Source organism: Aethalodelphis obliquidens, unplaced genomic scaffold, assembly GCF_003676395.1.
Source record: "Aethalodelphis obliquidens isolate GAN/ISIS:26980383/991018 unplaced genomic scaffold, ASM367639v1 scaffold96, whole genome shotgun sequence".
Taxonomy (NCBI): Eukaryota; Metazoa; Chordata; class Mammalia; order Artiodactyla; family Delphinidae; genus Aethalodelphis; species Aethalodelphis obliquidens.
In genome coordinates, this window is record NW_020838040.1 from 732,583 (window position 1) to 751,200 (window position 18,618).

General features: G+C 34.4%; 1 long non-coding RNA gene across 1 annotated transcript; it reads left to right on the forward strand.

Moving 5' to 3' along the window:
- The first annotated feature begins 2,594 nt into the window (after window positions 1-2,594).
- Window positions 2,595-11,896, forward strand: LOC113614425 (uncharacterized). Its single transcript, XR_003430618.1, has 3 exons — window positions 2,595-2,604; window positions 9,758-9,761; window positions 11,698-11,896. It is a non-coding gene; the product is annotated as an uncharacterized LOC113614425 (long non-coding RNA).
- Window positions 11,897-18,618: the final 6,722 nt, after the last annotated feature.

An 18,618-nucleotide genomic window follows, 5' to 3' on the forward strand; every position in this document is an offset into this window, starting at 1 on the left:
TTATGAGAGTAAAACCAAACTTTTTTGCAGAATATTTCAAACAGTATGGTTTTAATTCTTAAAAAATCATTATTGGCTAATAAGTAGATGATCATATATTCTGATTTGTCTAGGATAACCCCAATTTATACTTCCCACTTTTACTCTCAAAAGAATCCTATTTTTTGGATAAAATATTTTTTATCATACTATTGTAAAAAGAATGTTACCTGCCATATCAATAAACAAACGATATTGCAGTCATCAAGCCATCAGCCACTGCAGCCACCCCTTCCCACCCTGGCTTGTGGTAGACACTGAGGGGATTCAGGATAGAGAAAATAATTTATTGCCCCTAGATAGTTAAGGTGCATATCAAAGGAATGATTTCATTGAGTCCAGACTCTTGCATCTTCCCATACATAGAAAAGTGCTAAATTCATTAACATGAGGTGTCCGGTTTTGAAACCGCTAGGTGGCATTTTGAAGGGCTCCAAGGAACTCTGGTTCTTTATGTCTCAGCACAGAAAGAATTCAACGAGTGGCAAAGTGATAGGTAAGAAGCGATTTATTAGAATAAGACGCTTGTGAGTCTCACAAGATGGTGGGTGAGAGAGTGCCACACCCTGAGAATTTAATGGGCTGAAGTTTTATAATCAAAGGAAAAGTGGGGAGGGGGAAAAAAACACCTTCTTCCTTATTCTTGAGTAGATTTCACATTTCCATCATCAGTTCCTCCTTCATGTTGGGCAAGAGAGTTTTCTTGTCCCTACATGGTCAAGCTGGGACTGTCATGGCACTATGGAAAAATTATTTAAGGTCTCAGTACAATGAGGGTCTTTCATTTTGAAATGTAATGTTTCCATATTTTATTGATTTTTATGTGTGCAAAGAGCATGTCCTAGGGGTCATTAACTTGCTGAGCTCACTGGACAGGATGTGGGTCTCATGCCATCATTGTTTTATTGTTTTGGGGCATGTCTCAGGGTTCTGTTGCTAAGCAAGCCTGCTTGGTTTTGTGGTTAAGCAAACCTGCTTTCTTGAGTAATCATTAACTTACAGAGGTCCCCCATATTTTTTTTTCTACTTACAATCCCCTAGTGGGATTGACTACTTAATCACCTACTTTGTCCCTTTAGTCTGTCCCTATCAGTTTTTCTTTAACAATAATCTTTTGATGTTACAACTACTGGTTTGTTTGCTTTTGAAAAAAAACCTTTATATCCTTGTTCCTCATTTACCTCTTGGAACAGCCCCTCAGAGCTATCTGATAGGCTGTTTTCTGGGCTTAGGTCCTCAGTATGTCCCCCAAATAAAACATAATTCTTAACATTTAGCTTGTGCCTTTTTTTTTTTTTCAGTTGACAGTTTTGATGACCAGTGAAGGGTCCAGAACAGACTTCTCTTCTTTGCCTGAAGTTTATGAATATCTGGAGCCTGATACTAGCAGAGACCTCTTGTGCCCATCCTGCTCCTCAGTGAGTCCAGATGAATTTGTGTAAGTCTCTCCTGGTTCTCAGATCTCTCATTATTGGCTGATGATCCTAAGTTTTATTTGGTGGTGTTAAACTTCTCTCTGGAGGAGTAGATTATCCTTGAAACTTAGTTTCAAAAAGAGGGATGTAGGTTATCCTCAGTTGAAAGACACTGTAAGATTTTGCTCAGTTTAGACACTGAGTGTGTTATGCTCAGTTGAAAGACACTGGGAAGGTTTTTGCTCAGTTTAGGCACTGAGCAGGTTATCCTCAGTTGAAAGACTGGGAAGACTTTGCTCAGCTGAAAGACACTGAGTACGTTTGGACTAGGTTATTAGGTGGAAGACTGGCCTGTAATTTTTCCTTGAATTGGCTACTTTGATAGACTTTGTTGAAATAAAAGTGAAGACATCTTATAAGAGCTTTCAGCTTCAAAGAAGGGACATCTACTCCTGGCTGGTAAAGTCTTTCTCAGACAACTGAGAAACTTGTAGGAGTGGTGGAAGCAAGTCCTCATTCTGTGCTGCCATCCCTATAGGGAAACAGACACATTTTAGTTAAAAATATGCTCTGGCAGGAACACACATAAGAGCTGGCCACTCTGATATGAGCACCCATGCTGGTTTTAGGTTACTGAGGGGAGAAAGAAATATGTAACAAGGCTGAAACAACTCTAAGATGAAACCTAGAGGAGTTGAGCTCACAAACAGCACATTGACCCACCACACAATCTTCACTAGTGATTTTATCTCAACAAATCCATCTTGGAATGGGGAAACAATCTTTCAAAACAAAAGAAAAAGGAATGACAGTTTGCCAGCCTCCAACTAATACCTCAGCCAGTTTTATGTATATAAAAAATTTACACTTACAAGTACTTACTTAATTGGGAATTAAAGGCAATCTCACCTTGAAAATAACTACGATTGTGCTCTTTCATTGTGTACACAGTTAAGTTGGAGAAAACTGATTTGATAAAACACCTTTTCAGGATTTTGGCCTTAAGGACACAAAAGCCTTCCTAGAGGAACTTGCATTTCTCTCCTCATGTTTGTGAGATGTAAATGTTCTACCTGATCTTCTTAGGCATTGCATGTGTGTGTATGTGTTTTGAGAACTTGGTCTCTGCCATCCAAAATATACACATATGGTGTACATTTGGCAGCCAGTTGAATAGAGGGATTCTGAGCAGTCTTTTGTATGACTGTGCCAACTCTCAGGGGCTTTTTGCCATCTTAACCTTCATTGCATCAGCCTGTACAATGAAGGCCTTTGCATTCTTAGACTATTTTTGGGAGCAAACTTTCTGATCTTGTTTAGATGACATCCTTTGCACTCTCTTCTGGAGAATGTCTCTTGCATCTTACTTGTTTGAATCACTATTAAGATATATCTCATTAATGGCCAGATGAGGGATCCTCTAAATTGGAGAAATTTCTAAATTTGTAAATTTTAGAGAGCTCTCATGATAAACAGCTATTTTATTGGTACCTATTAAAAAAATAAATTAAAATGTGGAAAATATATAAAATGATATAATGGTTAACCTAAGAGCTCCTTTAATTTAAAACAAACTAAAAATTCAGTTTGGGTAACCTTATTTATAGTCTCTGCTTCCCGTCAATGGGTCTTACAGATGTTAATAAAAACATTAGCATATTAATGTTAATTAAGTTGATTAACAGGGAAGTAAAAAAAAAAAAACTGAAGAGAAAGTCTAGAGACTTCACAAAAAGGTAGAAATTTTAAAGGGACTCATTCCAAATGGATAAAGAAATCTTTAGATGGTTATTTTAAAATGGAATAAATAAAATGAATGTTAATGGGATTAAAACAAAGGTTTGGTAGAACACTACCTAGGCTTGGATGGGCCAAAGGGACCCCCTATTGGTCTCCAACATTAAAGGGCCCAAAACAAGTCCACTCTACTTATCCCCATTTAATATATATATATATATTTATTTAAAATATTATGTATATTTATATATATTTTAGAAATTATAAATATTTGTATATACTTAAAATATTGTATATATATATTTAAAATATTATATATGTGTATATATATATTTAAAAGGCTGGAAGAAAATTACACTGAAATACCTGACCAACAATTATTTGGGGCAATAGTTAGGTCAATTAATCAAGTTAAAAGATTGACAAATGAGCCTGATTCCTTTGGCTCAAACCCTCACTGGGGACCCCAGAGCATTTTATACAAAATAGATTAAGCAGTCTGGGAATAAAAAGTAAGGAAAACCTTCTGGGACTCCTTGTAAGACCAAAACTTGTTGATTGGATTCTAGTGAAAACTATAGTTAAAGACATAAAAGTTGATGGAATTGAGATAAAAGTTTGCAAAAACTGGTATATTTAAATAGGCTTTATATAAGGTAGTTTCATCTGTTTTGCCTAATTATATTGTGGGATAGACCTTTCACTGGGGAATGCTTCCCCTGCTTGGCATTATAAAACAGGTCATATGAATCTGCCCCTCAGGAAATATTAATTAAACATACTAAAGGAAACCCATAGGGTTACCTGAGCCCATACAATATAAAGTAAAACTGAGAGCTAATTTTCAGCTAATAAAAATAAGAGTAGAGATTTTGCTCTGGGTCTAACCTGTGTACTCAGAAAGAGGGACTATGTTGAAGGCCTATGCAAACCTTTGAAAGTATGAGAAATTAAACCCTAAAATTCTAGAACATGGAACTCTTAATGTTTTATTTAGTTGAAAATCTTCTCACTGACATGAAAAGCAAATTAAAGAAAGAGTAGTTGGGCAAATCAATCCTTTGATATCATTTAGGTGGCACACTGGTCCTTTGGAGAATTAAAGGCAACTGTCTTTGTCTTGTAAATGTCTACAAATAGTGAACACCTGTACACTGTTGGTGGGAATGTAAACTGGTGCAGCCACAATGGAAAACCTCCACTACAGATGTTCTTCCAAAGACTAAAAACAGAACTACCATATCATCCAGCAGCAATTCTTCTCTTGGGTATATAGCTCAAAAATTCCAAAAGCAAAAACAATAACTCGAAAAGACACTTGCACCCCAATGTTCATAGCAGCTTTATTTACAACAGCCAAGACATGGAAGTAACCCAAGTGTCCATCAACAGATGAATGGATACAGATGTGGTATATATATACAGTGGAATAGTACTCAGCCATAAAAAAGTATGCAATTCTGCTATTTGCAACAATGTGGTTGGACCTAGAGAGTATTATGCTTTGTGAAATAAGTCAGAGAGAGAAAGACTAATACTGTATGTTATCACCTATATGTGGAATCTAAAAATAAGACAAACAAATGTATATAACAAAACAGATGAAAAAAATAATAAAAAGCTTTGCAGTGGAAAAAAGAGTCTACAAATCAGAAATGTGTATACAGCTCACAGTGACCTACAACTGAGCATAATTAGTTCAATTAGGTAAAATCTGAAACCAAGGTCAAAAAAAGGAGAAAAAGTCCTTTTTAAACTCAAACCACTGGAAAGGCTCCCTCACCCAAAATCTGATTCAGAGTCTCCTTAAGGGTTTATGAAGGACAAATACAAATCTTAAAAGTCTTTTCCACAAATAGCAAAGCCTCAGTCCCTTGAGCAAACAAATTTAACTTATACAAACTGTTACTTATAAACTAGTAAGTTTGTATTGTAATAACTGATTAATAACTAAGTTCTTAAAGTGAAGCTTTGAGATCTCTAGTTTTGTCTGTTTATACATCTGTGTGTACATTATATTGAGATGTCTCTACCTCTGGAAAATATTATCAAAATTAAGTTTATAAAATAACTCAATTTAATTGACTTAAAACTAAACACTTACAAACTAAATATTTCTAAATATAAAAGAAACTGGCCAGAATGAATTTCAGGTTCATGTGATCTAGGAAATATTTAATATTAAATTACTACCTGGTATTAAAGCTAGCTTAAGCTTGTTAAGTTTTACAATACAGACATATCTTACTTTTATTGTACCTTGGTTGACTGAAGGTCTATAAATTCATGTTATTTCTATTATAGAGTTTGTCAGAAAAAAAATAACTCAATATGGTATTCGTTTCATAAGTTATAAAATAGAAATAAACAGCACTCCTTGTGAAAGCACCAGAATCACAACTAACCGGTGAACAATCATTGAGAGGAATACACGGGAACTCACCAAAAAAGAGATCCCACATCCAAAGACACAGGAGAAGCCACAATGAGACAGTATGAGGAACACAATCACAATAATATCAAATCCCATAACTGCTGGGTGGGTGACTCACAAACTGGAGAACAATTATACCACAGAAGTCCACCCACTGAAGTGAAGGTTCTGAACCATAACTCAGGTTTCCCAACCTGGGGGTCTGGCAACAGGAGGCGGAATTCCCAGAGAATCAGACTTTGAAAGCTAGTGGGATTTCATTGCAAGACTTTGACAGGACTAGGGGAAACAGACTCCACCCTTGGAGGGCACACACAAAGTAATGTGCTCGTAAGGACCCAGGAGGAAGGAGCAGTTACCCCAAAGGAGACTGAACCAGATCTACCTGCTAGTGTTGGAAGGATTTCCTGCAGAGGCATGGGGTGACTGTGGCTCACCATGGGGACAAGGATACTGGCAGCAGAAGTTCTGGGAAGTACTCCTTGACATAAGGCCTACCAGAGTCCTCCATTAGTGCCACCAAAGAGCTTGTAGCTTCCAGTGCTGGGTCACCTCAAGCCAAAAAACAAACAGGGAGCGAACTCAGCCCCACCCATCAGCAGACAAACAGATTAAAGTTTTACTGAGCTCTGCCCACCAGAGCAATACCCAGCTTTACCCACCACCACTCCCTCCCATCAGGGAACTTGAACAAGCCTCTTAAATAGCTTCATCCAGCAAAGGGCAGACAGCAGAAGCAAGAAGAAATACAGCCCTGCAGACTGTGGAATGAAAACCACATTCACAGAAAGATAGACAAAATTAAAAGGCATAGGACTATATAACAGATGAAGGAACAAGATAAAACCTAGAAAAACAACTAAAAGAAGTGGAGATCGGCAAGAATTCAGAAAAAAAATTCAGAATAATGATTCTGAAGATGATCCAAGACCTTGAAAAAAGAATGGAAGCAAAGATTGAGAAGATGCAAGAAATGTTTAACAAAGACCTAGAAGAATTAAAGAACAAAAAGAAACAGAGATGAATAATACAATAACTGAAAGGAAAACTACATTAGAAGGAATCAATAGCAGAATAACTGAGGCAGAAGAATGGATAAGTGACCTGGAAGACAGAATGGTGGAATTCACTGCTGCAAAACAGAATAAAGAAAAAAGAATGAAAATAAATGACAGCATAAGAGACCTCTGTGACAACATTAAACACAATAACATTCACATTATATGAGTCCCAGAAAGAGAAGAGAGAGAGAAAGGACCAGAGAAAACATTTGAAGAGATCATAGTCACAAACTTCCCTAACCAGGGAAAGGAAATAGACACCCAAGTCCAGGAAGTGCAGCAAGTCCCATATAGGACAAAACCAAGGAGAAACACGCCTAGAAACATAGTAATCAAATTGGCAAAAATTAAGGACAAAGAAAAAATATTGAAGGCAGCAAGGGAAAAATGACAAATAACATACAAGGAAACTCCCACAAGGTTAACAACTGATTTCTCAGCAGAAACTCTACAAGCCAGAAGGGAGTGGCATGATATACTTAAAGTGATGAAAGAAAGAACCTACAACCAAGTTTACTCTATCCAGCAAGGATCTCATTCAGATTCAATGGACAAATCAAAAGCTTTACAGACAAGCAAAAGCTAAGAGAATTCAGCACCACCAAATGAACTCTACAACAAATGCTAAAGGAACTTCTCTAAGTGGGAAACATAAGAGAAGAAAAGGACCTACAAAAACAAACCCAAAACTATTAGGAAAATTGTCATAGAAAAATACGTATCAATCATTACCTTAAACGTGAATGGATTAAATGCTACAACCAAAAGACACAGACTTGCTGAATGGATACAAAAACAAGACCCACATATATGCTGTCTACAAGAGGCCCACTTCAGACCTCGGGACACATACAGACTGAAAGTGAAGGGATGGAAAAAGATATTCCATGCAAATGGAAATCAAAAGAAAGCTGGAGCAGCAATACTCATATCAGATAAAATAGACATTAAAATAAAGAATGTTACAAGAGACAAGGAAGGACACTACATAATGATCAAGGGATCAATCCAATAAGAAGATATAAGAATTATATATATATATATATATATATATATATATATATATATATATATATGCACCGAACATAAGACCACCTCAATACATAAGGCAACTGCTAACAGCTGTAAAAGAGGAAATCAACAATAACACAATAATAGTGGGGGGACTTTAACACCTCACGTAGACCAATGGACAGATCATCCAAAATGAAAATAAATATGGAAACAGAAGCTTTAAATGAAACAATAGACGAGATAGATTTAATTGATATTTCTAGCACATTGCATCAAAAACAGCAGATTACACATTCTTCTCAAGTACACATGGAACATTCTCCAGGATAGATCACATCTTGGGTCACAAATCAAGCCTTAGTAAATTTAAGAAAATTGAAATCATATCAAGCATTTTTTTCTGAGCACAACACTATGAAATTAGAAATGAATTACAGAAGAAAAAACGTAAAAAACACAAACACAAGGAGGCTAAACAATACATTACTAAATAACTAAGAGATCACTAAAGAAATCAAAGAGGAAATTAAAAAATACCTAGAGATAAATGACAATGGAAACACGATGACACAAAACCTATGTAATGCAGCAAAAGCAGCTCTAACAGGGAAGTTTATAGCTATATAAGCCTACCTCAAGAAACAAGAAAAATCTCAAATAAACAATCGAACCTTACACCTAAAGGAGCTAGAGAAAGAAGAAGAAACAAAAACCAAACTTAGCAGAAGGAAAGAAATCATAAAGATCAGAGCAGAAATAAATGAAATAGAAACAAAGAAAACAATGGCAAAGATCAAGAAAACTAAAAGCTGGTACTTTGAGAAGATAAGCAAAATTGATAAACCATTAGCCAGACACATCAAGAAAAAGAGGGAGAGGACTCCAAGCAATAAAATTAGAAATGAAAAAGGAGAGGTCACAAGTGACACCACAGAAATACAAAGCATCCAAAGACTACCACAAGCAACTCTATGCCAATGAAATGGACAACCTGGAAGAAATGGACAAATTCTTAGAAAAGTATAACCTTCCAAGACTGAACCAGGATGAAACATAAAATATGAACAGACCAATCACAGGTAATGAAATTGGAACTGTGATTTTAAATCTTCCAACAAACAAAAGTGCAGGACCAGGTGACTTCACAGGTGAATTCTATCAAACATTTAGAGAAGAGCTAACACTGATCATTCTCAAACTCTTCCAAAAAATTGCAGAGGAAGGAACACTCCCAAACACATTCTATGAGACCACAATCACCCTGACACCAAAACCAAACAAAGATACTACAAAAAAAGAAAACTACAGGCCAATATCACTGATGAATATAGATGCAGAAATCCTCAAGAATATATTAGCAAACAGAATCCAACAGCACATTAAAAGGATCATACATCATGATCAAGTGGGATTTATCCCAGGGATGCAAGGATTCTTCAATATACGCAAATCAATCAAGTGATACACCATATTAACAAATTGAAGAATAAAAACCATATGATCATCTCAAGAGACGCAGAAAAAGCTTTTGACAAAATTCAACACCCATTAATGAAAAAAACCCTCCAGAAAGTGGGCATACAGGGAACCTACCTCAACATAATAAAGGCCATATATGGCAAACCCTCAGCAAACATCATTCTCAATGGTGAAAAACTGACAGCATTTCCTCTAAGGTCAGGAAAAAGACAAGGATGTCCACTCTCACTGCTATTATTCAACATAGTTTTGGAAGTCCTAGCCATGGCAATCAGAGAAGAAAAAAAAAAAAAAACAAAAACGAACACAAAATGGAAAAGAAGAAGGAAAACTGTCACTGTTTGCAGATAACATGATACTATACATAGAGAATCCTAAAGATGCCACCAGAAAACTACTAGAGCTAATCAATGAATTTCGTAAAGTTACAGGATACAAAATTAATGCACAGAAATCTCATGCATTCTTATACACTAATGATGAAATATCTTAAAGAGAAATTAAGGAAACTCTCCCATTTACCTTTGCAACAAAAAGAATAAAATACCTAGCAATAAACCTTCCTAGGGAGACAAAAGACCTGTATGCAGAAAACCATAAGACACTGGTGAAAGAAATTAAAGGTGATACCAACAGATGGAGAGATATACCAAGTTCTTGGATTGGAAGAATCAATATTGTGAAAATGACTATACTACCCAAAGCAATCTACAGATTCAATGCAATCCCTATCAAATTACCAGTGTCATTTTTTATGGAACTAGAACAAAGAATATTCAAATTTGTATGAAGAAACAAAAGACACTGAATAGCCAAAGAAGTCTTGAGGGAAAAAAATGGAGCTGGAGGAATCAGGCTCCCTGACTTCAGACTATACTACAAAGCTACAGTAATCAAGACAATATGGTACTGGAACAAAAACAGAAACATAGAACAATGGAACAAGGTAGAAAGCCCAGAGGTAAACCCACGCACCTATAGTCAACTAATCTATGACAAAGGAGGCAAGGATGTACAATGGAGAAAAGACAGTCTCTTCAACAAGTGGTGCTGAGAAAACTGGACAGCTACATGTAAAAGAAGGAAATTAGAACACTCCCTAACACCATGCACAAAAATAAACTCTAAATGGATTAGAGACCTAAATGCAAGACTGGACACTATGAAACTCTTAGAGGAAAACATAGGAAGAACACTCTGACATAAATCACAGCAAGATCTTTTTTTATCCACCTCATAGAGTAATAGAAATAAAAACAAAAATAAACAAATGGGACCTAATGAAACTAAAAAAAAACCTTTTGCACAGCAAAGGAAACCATAAACAAGATGAAAAGGCAGCCCTCAGAATGGGAGAAAATATTTGCTAATGAATCAACAGACAATTGATTAATCTCCCAAATATATAAACAGCTCATGCAGCTCAATATTAAAGAAATAAACAAACGAATCCAAAAATGTCCAGAAGACCTAAATAGAGATTTCTCCAAAGAAGACATACAGATGGCCAAGAAGCACATAAAAAGGTGCTCAACATCACTAATTATTAGCGAAATGCAAATCAAAATTACAATGAGGTATCACCTCACACCAGTTAGAAAGGGCATCATTAGAAAATCTACAAACAACAAATGCTGGAGAGGGTGTGGAAAAGGGAGCCCTCTTGCACTGTTTGTGGGAATGTAGATTGATACAGCCACTATGGAGAACAGTATGGAGGTTTCCTAAAAAACTAAAAATAGAAACACCATATGATCCAGCAATCCCACTCCTGGGCATATATCCAGAGAAAACCATAATTCAAAATGCACATACACCCCATTGTTCATTGCAACACTATTTACAATAGCCAGGTCATGGAAGCAAACTAAAGGCCCATCGACAGATGAATGGATAAAGAAGATGTGGTACATATATACAGTGGAATATTACTCAGCTATAAAAGGAACGAAATTGGGTCTTTGTTGAGACATGGATGGATCTTGTGACTGTCATAGAGAGTGAAGTAAGTCAGAAAGAGAAAACACATATTGTATATTAACGCATGTATGTGGAACCTAGAATAATGGTACAGATGAACTGGTTTGCAGGGCAGAATTTGAAACACAGATGTAGAGAAGAAACGTATGGAGACCAAAGAGGGAAAGCCATGGGGGTTGGGTTGGATGTGGTGTGATGAATTGGGTGATTGGGATTGACATGTATACACTGATGTGTATAAAATAGCTGACTAATAAGAACCTGCTGTTTAAAAATTAAATTAAATTAAATTAAAAGAACTAATACTCAATTTTCTTTGGGTTATTTGTATGGAAATACGTTAATGTAAATGCTTCAGATATTACATGAAATTCCTAAAAATCTTATATGTTCTAGTATAATGTTATAAGTCATAATTCTATTTATTATTTTAAAATGTATATCTCAGAAATAGCTAAATTTCCTTGTCAGTTGCATTATTATGAACTTTCATCAAATCTTTTACTGTGGTCATTTTTAAGTCTTTTGTCATTTACAGACAGTTCTGGGTGTACTCTGATGCTTTTGCAAAAATGTTCCTATATAAGTGTTTTATCTTCAGGGAATTCATGGAAAAGACTCTGACAATTGCAGGTTTCTGGTAACTAACTATACTGCTGAAGTGAATGAATAAGCATTTTCAGAACTCTAATGGAAAACAGTTGAATTCATAAAAGTGCTAACAAAAGATCAAGATGGAAAAAAAATTAATTACATGAGACTGAGTGAACTGGTGAGGGTGATTATAATTTTTGTGACTTTCTGTTTGAAATGTTTTTTGTTCTTCTGTGCTTTGTTTTTCCAGATTTAAGAAAATCTTTTCTCTTTTCTCTTAAGCTATCAGTAATTTGCTGACATACACCTTTGTGAACAGAGATGAAACATTTACCTTTATCTCCCTATCTGATCCCTCCAGAATTTGGAAACTCTTAGTGAGCATTCTAATTTCTGTGGCAATACATTTATTTTCATAAATTCAAAAAAATGAAATAAAATAGAAAAAAAGAATATATAAAGAACTCTGACAACTCAACAATAAAAAGACAAATAATCTAATTTAAAAATGAGCAAAGATTATCAATAGACATTTCTTCAAAAAGATAGACAAATGTCCAATAAGCTCAAGAAAAGATACTCAAAATCATTAGCTGTCAAATCAAAACCACAATGACACAAAATAGCCAAAATAGTCTTGACAGAAAAGAAAAAAATTGGAAGACTCACACTTCTTAATCTCTAAACTTTCTGCACAGTTACAGTTGTAGAGACAGATGTACTGAGAATGGCTTAAGGATAGACATATGAATCAATGGAAGAGAATTCAGAGTCCAGAAATAAACCCATATATCTGTGGTCAACTGATTTTCAACAAGAGTACCAAGACAGTATAATGGAGAAAGAATAGTCTTTTCAACAAATGGTGCTAGGACAAATGGGTATTCACCTGCAAAATAATTACCTCACACTCTATACAAAAATTAATTGAAAATGAAATAAAGCCCTAAATAAGAGCTAAAGCTGTAAAACTCTTAGAAGAAAACATAGGCAAACATAAATGTAAATGTTTATGATCTTGGATTAGGTCCTGATTTCCTAGATATTACCCCAAAAGCACAAGGAAATGCAAATCAGAATCACTTTTGATAAGATACCACTTCACACCCACTAGGATAGCTATAGTTTAAAAAAGACAAAAAATAGTAAGTGTTGGTGAGAATGTAGAGAAATTGGAATCCTCAAGACAAAAAAAAATAATACATTTGGTGAGGATGTAGAGAAATTGGAATACTCAAAAATGATCCAGTTTCTTTGGAAAACAATCTAGCAGTTCCTCAAAAGATTAAGCATAGGTGTTACCATATAACCCAGCAATTCCACTCCTAAATATATATCCAAGAGAAATGAAAACCTACATCCACACAAAACTTACCAAAAAATGTTCATAACAGCATTATTCATAATAGAAAAAGGGGAAATAACCCAAATTTATTCATTCATCTGTCCATCAAATGATGAATGGGTGAATAAAGTGTAGTATGGTCCATACAATGGAATATTATTTGGCAATAAAAAGGAGTGGTATACTGATATATACTACATCATGAATGATCTTTGAAAACATGCTAAATGAAAGAAGCCAGTCACAAAAGACCACATACTATATGATTCCATTTACATGAAATGTCCAGAATAGACAAATCTGTAGAGACAGGAAGTAGGTTGGTAGTTGCCCAGAGGTAGTCAGAGGGATTGAGGGAAATGTGGACTGACTGGAAATATGTACATGGTTTCTTCTGGGAGGTGATGAAAATCTTCTAAAATCCAGTGTGGTAATGCCTTGAACAACTCAATGAATGTATTAAAAACCACTGAATTGAGTATTTTAAGTGGGTGAATTTTGTGATATATGTGTTATATTTCAATAAAACTGTTATGTTTTTTTAAAAAGCACACTTGAACGATCAATAGTAGATTAAATGATACAGAGGAATGGATCAGAATAGTGGAAAACAGAGCAGTGGAAATCAACCAAGCTGGACAACAATGACAAAATTGTTAAAAATGAGTATAGTTAAAGAGACCTCTAGAATAACATCAAGCATACTGACATTCACCATTATAAGGTCGCTGAAGGACAAAAGAGAAAGAGGCAGATAATTTACTTGAAGAAATGATAGCTGAAAACTTCCCTAACCTAAGAAAGGAAAAATAATCCAGGTCAAGGAAGCAAAGAGTCTGAAAAAAGATTAACCCAAAGAGGTCCACACCAAGACATAACTAAAATGGCAAAAATTAAAGAGAGAACCTTAAAAACAGCAAGATAAAATCCACTAGTTACTTACAAGGGAACTCCCATAAGACTGTCCGAAGAATTTTCAGCAGTAATTTGCAGTCCAGGAAGAAGATGCATGATATATTCAAAGTGATGAAAGGATATAAAATCCAAGAATACTCTACTCAGCAAGGCTATCTTTCACTTTGAAGGAGACATAAAGAGTTTTGCAGACAAACAAAAGCTAAACCAGCTTTACCACTAAACCAGCTTTACCATAAAAATTAAAGGGAATTTTCTAAGTGGAAAAGAAAAGGCCATGGCTAGAAATACAAAAATTATGAAAGAAAAATATAACTGGTAAAAGAAAACATACAGGTAATGTAGATCAAACACTTTAAGTTAGTAGGAAGGATAAAAGACCAAGTAGTAAAATTGTCTATGTCCACAATAAGTAGTTGAAGGATACACAAAACCAAAAGATGCAAATATGACATCAAAAAGATTAAACCATGGAAATTGGGGAAAAAAGTGGGGTGGTTAAATTGTGCTCAGAATTAAAAGAATATCAACTTACAATAAGATAGTATCAAATTACTATCTATCTATCTATCTATCTATCTATCTACCTATCTATCTGTCTATCTATAATACAGCTGATTGACTTTACAGACTGAAGCCTTTTCTGAATCTTATACACAGGTATATATTTGGTATTATTCTTTTGAATTCTTTTCAGCTTATAAAACTATATACAGTTATTTCTAAAGCACAGATTAAATAACTTCTACATATTTTTAGGTAATCATAATTCCCTGTTATACTGAGAATGTTCTCACTAAACATAATATGTAAAAAACATTGTTTATTCTTAGCCATAGCATGCATACATCTATCAGTTCCATTCTGATATTCTTTTTTTTCTTTATAATTCACGTGATAACTATCTATAAATAAAAACAAATATGCTTTAAAAACACATGCACACATATATGTTATTTTACATGAACCTCATGGTAACCACAAAGCAAGATCCAATAATTGATACACACACACACACACACACACACACACACACACACACACACACATACACGCACACAAAGAAAGATATTTAAACATAACACAGATAGACATCAAATGACAAGCAAAAGAAGAAGAAAGAAGCAAAAGGGAACTACAAAAATAACCCCTAAACAATTAACAGAATGGCATAAGTAAATAACTATCAATAATTACATTAAATGTAAATAGACTCAATATGTTACAATCAAAAGACATAGAGTGGTTAAATGAATTTTAAAAAAAGATCCACATATATACTGCCTTAAAGAAACTCATGTCACATCTAAAGTCACACAAAGACTGAGAATGAGAGAATAGAAAAGTGTATTCCATGCAAAAGGAAATAAAAAGAAAGCTGTGGTAACAATACTCATGTCAGACAAAATGACTTGAAAACAAAGATTGTAGCAAGAGTAAAAGAAGACAGTACATAATAATAAATGAATTGATCCAACAGAAGATATAACAATTGTAAATATGTCTTCACAAAACATAGGATCATCTGATCACATAAAGCAAATATTAACAAATATAAAGGGAGAAATTGATGGTAATACAGGAATAGCTGCAGACTTTAACACCCCACTTAAGTGAATGGACAAATCATCCAGACAGAAAATCAAAACAAAAACATTGTCCTTAAAGGAACATTAGATAAGTTGGACTTAATATATGTATACAGAAAACTGCATTCCAAAGCAACAGAAAACATATTCTTTTCAAGTACACATGGAACAAGAACATTCACCAGGATAGATCACATGCTAGACCTCAAAACAATTCTTGATAAGTTTAAGAATATTGAAATCATATGGAGCATCTTTTCCAACCCAAAATGTATGAAATTAAGGATCAAGTACAGGAAAAACAAAACTGCAAAAACACAAAGATGTGGAAGCTAAACAATATGCTACTAAATAACAAATGGTTCATTAAAGAAATCAAAGAGAGAATTAGAAAATATCTGTAGACAAATAAAAATGGAAACACAAAGATCCAAAATCTATGGGATGATGCAAAAACAATTTTAAGAGAAAAGATTATAGGGATTCAAGCCTATTTCAGGAAATAAGAAAAAAATCAAACAATTTAACATTATAGCTAAAGGAAATAGGAAAAGAAGAACAAACAAAATCCAAAGTTAGTAAAAAGAAAGAAATAATAAAAATCAGAGCAGAAATAAAGAAAACTGGAGGAAAAAGAATAGAGAGAGCAATAAAATTAAGAGCAATTTCTTTGAAAGGATAAACAAAATGATAAATATTTAGCTAGACTCATCTAGAAAAAGAGAGATGGCCCTAATAAATAATAACAAAATTGAAAGATAAGGTACAACTAATACCACAGAAATACAAAGGATCATAAGAGATTACTACAAAGAGTTATGCATCAATAAATAGACAACCAGAAGAAATGGATAAATTCCTAGAAATATACAATCTCTAAAACAGAATCAAGAGAAAATAGAAAATATAAAAAGACTGGTAATGAAATTGATTCAATAAAAAAAGAACTGTGAACAAACAAAAGTTCATGACCAGACACCTTCACACATAAATTTAACCAAATATTTAAAGAAGAGTTAATGCATACCCTTCTCAAATTGTTCCAAAATATTGAAAAAGGACTACACCTGAACTCATTCTACAAGGCCAGCATCACCATGATACTAAAACCAAAGACACAATTACAAAAAGAAAATTAGATGTCAATATCACTGGTGAACTTAAATGCAAAAATCCTCAACAAAATGCTAGCAAACCAAATTCAACAATACATTAAAATCCCACACCATGATCAAGTGGATCCCAGGGATGTATGCTTCAATATCCATAAATCAACCATGTGATACAGTACATTAACAAATTGAAGAATAAAAATCATACAATCATCTCAATAGATGCATAAAATCTATGGACAAAATTCAGCATGCTTTTATGATAAAAACCCTCAACAAAGTGACTATAGAGGAAACATACCTCAACTTAATAAAGGTCAAATATGACAAACCCACACTCAATATCATACTCAATGATTTAAAGCTGAAAGCATTTTCTCTAAGATCAGGAGCAAGACAAGATGCTCACTCTTGCCACTTTCATTCAACATATTGTTGGAAGTACTAGCCAATGCAACCAGACAAGAAAAATAAATAAATGGAATCCAAGTTGGAAATAAAAAAGTAAAACTCTCACTATTTGCAGATGGCATCATACTACACATACAAAATCTTAAAGACACAACTAAAAAACTATTACAACTCATCAATGAACCCAGTAAAGTTACAGGGTACAAAATTAATATACAGAAATCTTACATTTCTATATACTAAAAAATAACAAAAATAACAAAAGAGAAATTAAGAAAATAATCTCATTTACAATAACATCCAAAAGAATAACATACCTAGTAATAAATCAAACTAAGGAGGTGAAAGAACTGTACTTAGAAAATTATAAGACACTGATGAAAGAAAGTGAAGATGAACCCTAACAAATGGAAAGATATACTGTGCTCATGGATGGGAAGAATTAATATTGTTAAAATAACCATACTACCCAAGGCAATCTATGGATTCAAGGCAATACCTATAAAAATACCCATGACATTTTGCAGGAAATATAACAAAGAATTCTAATACATGTATGGAAACACAAAAGACACCAAATAGCCAAAACACACTTAAGAAAGAATAGAGCTGAAGGTATCACGTTCCCTGATGTCAAATTATACTACAAAGCTACAGTCATCAATAGTATGGTACTGGAACAAAAACAGACACATAGATCAGTGGAACAGAATAGAGAGCCCAGAAATAATCCCATATTTATATGGTTAATTAATATACTATAAAGGAGGCAAGAATATACAATGGAGTAAAGACAGCCTCTTCAATAAATGGTGTTGGGACAACTGGAAAGCTACATGCTCAAGAATCAAACTCAACTACACTCTCATACCATATATAAAAATAAACTCAAGGGCTTCCCTGGTGGCACAGTGGTTGAGAGTCCGCCTGTTGATGCATGGGACATGGGTTCGTGCCCCAGTCCAGGAAGATCCCACATGCCGCGGAGTGGCTGGGCCCATGAGCCATGGCTGCTGAGCCTGCATGTCTGGAGCCTGTGCTCCACAGTGGGAGAGACCAAAACAGTGAGAGGCCCATGTACTGCAAAAAAAAAAAAAAAAAAAAAAAAAAGATGTATTAAAGACTTAAATGTAAGACCTGAGAGCATAAAATTTAGAGAAGAAAAGATAGGCAGTATGCTCTTTGACATTGGCATTAGCAATATTTGGGGGGATATTTCTCCTCAAAGAGGCAAAGGCAATGTAACCAAAAATAAAGAAATGAGACTACATCAAACATTTTAGCTTTTTCACAGTGATAAAAACTAACAACAAAATGAAAAGACTGCCTATAGAATGGGAGAAGATATTTGCAAACAATATATATGACAAGGCATTAATATCAAAGATACACAAAGACTCATACAATAAAATAGCAAAAAAAAAAAAAAAGATTAAAAATGGGCAGACAACTTGAATAGACATTTTCCCAAATAACACATACAGTTGCCCAAC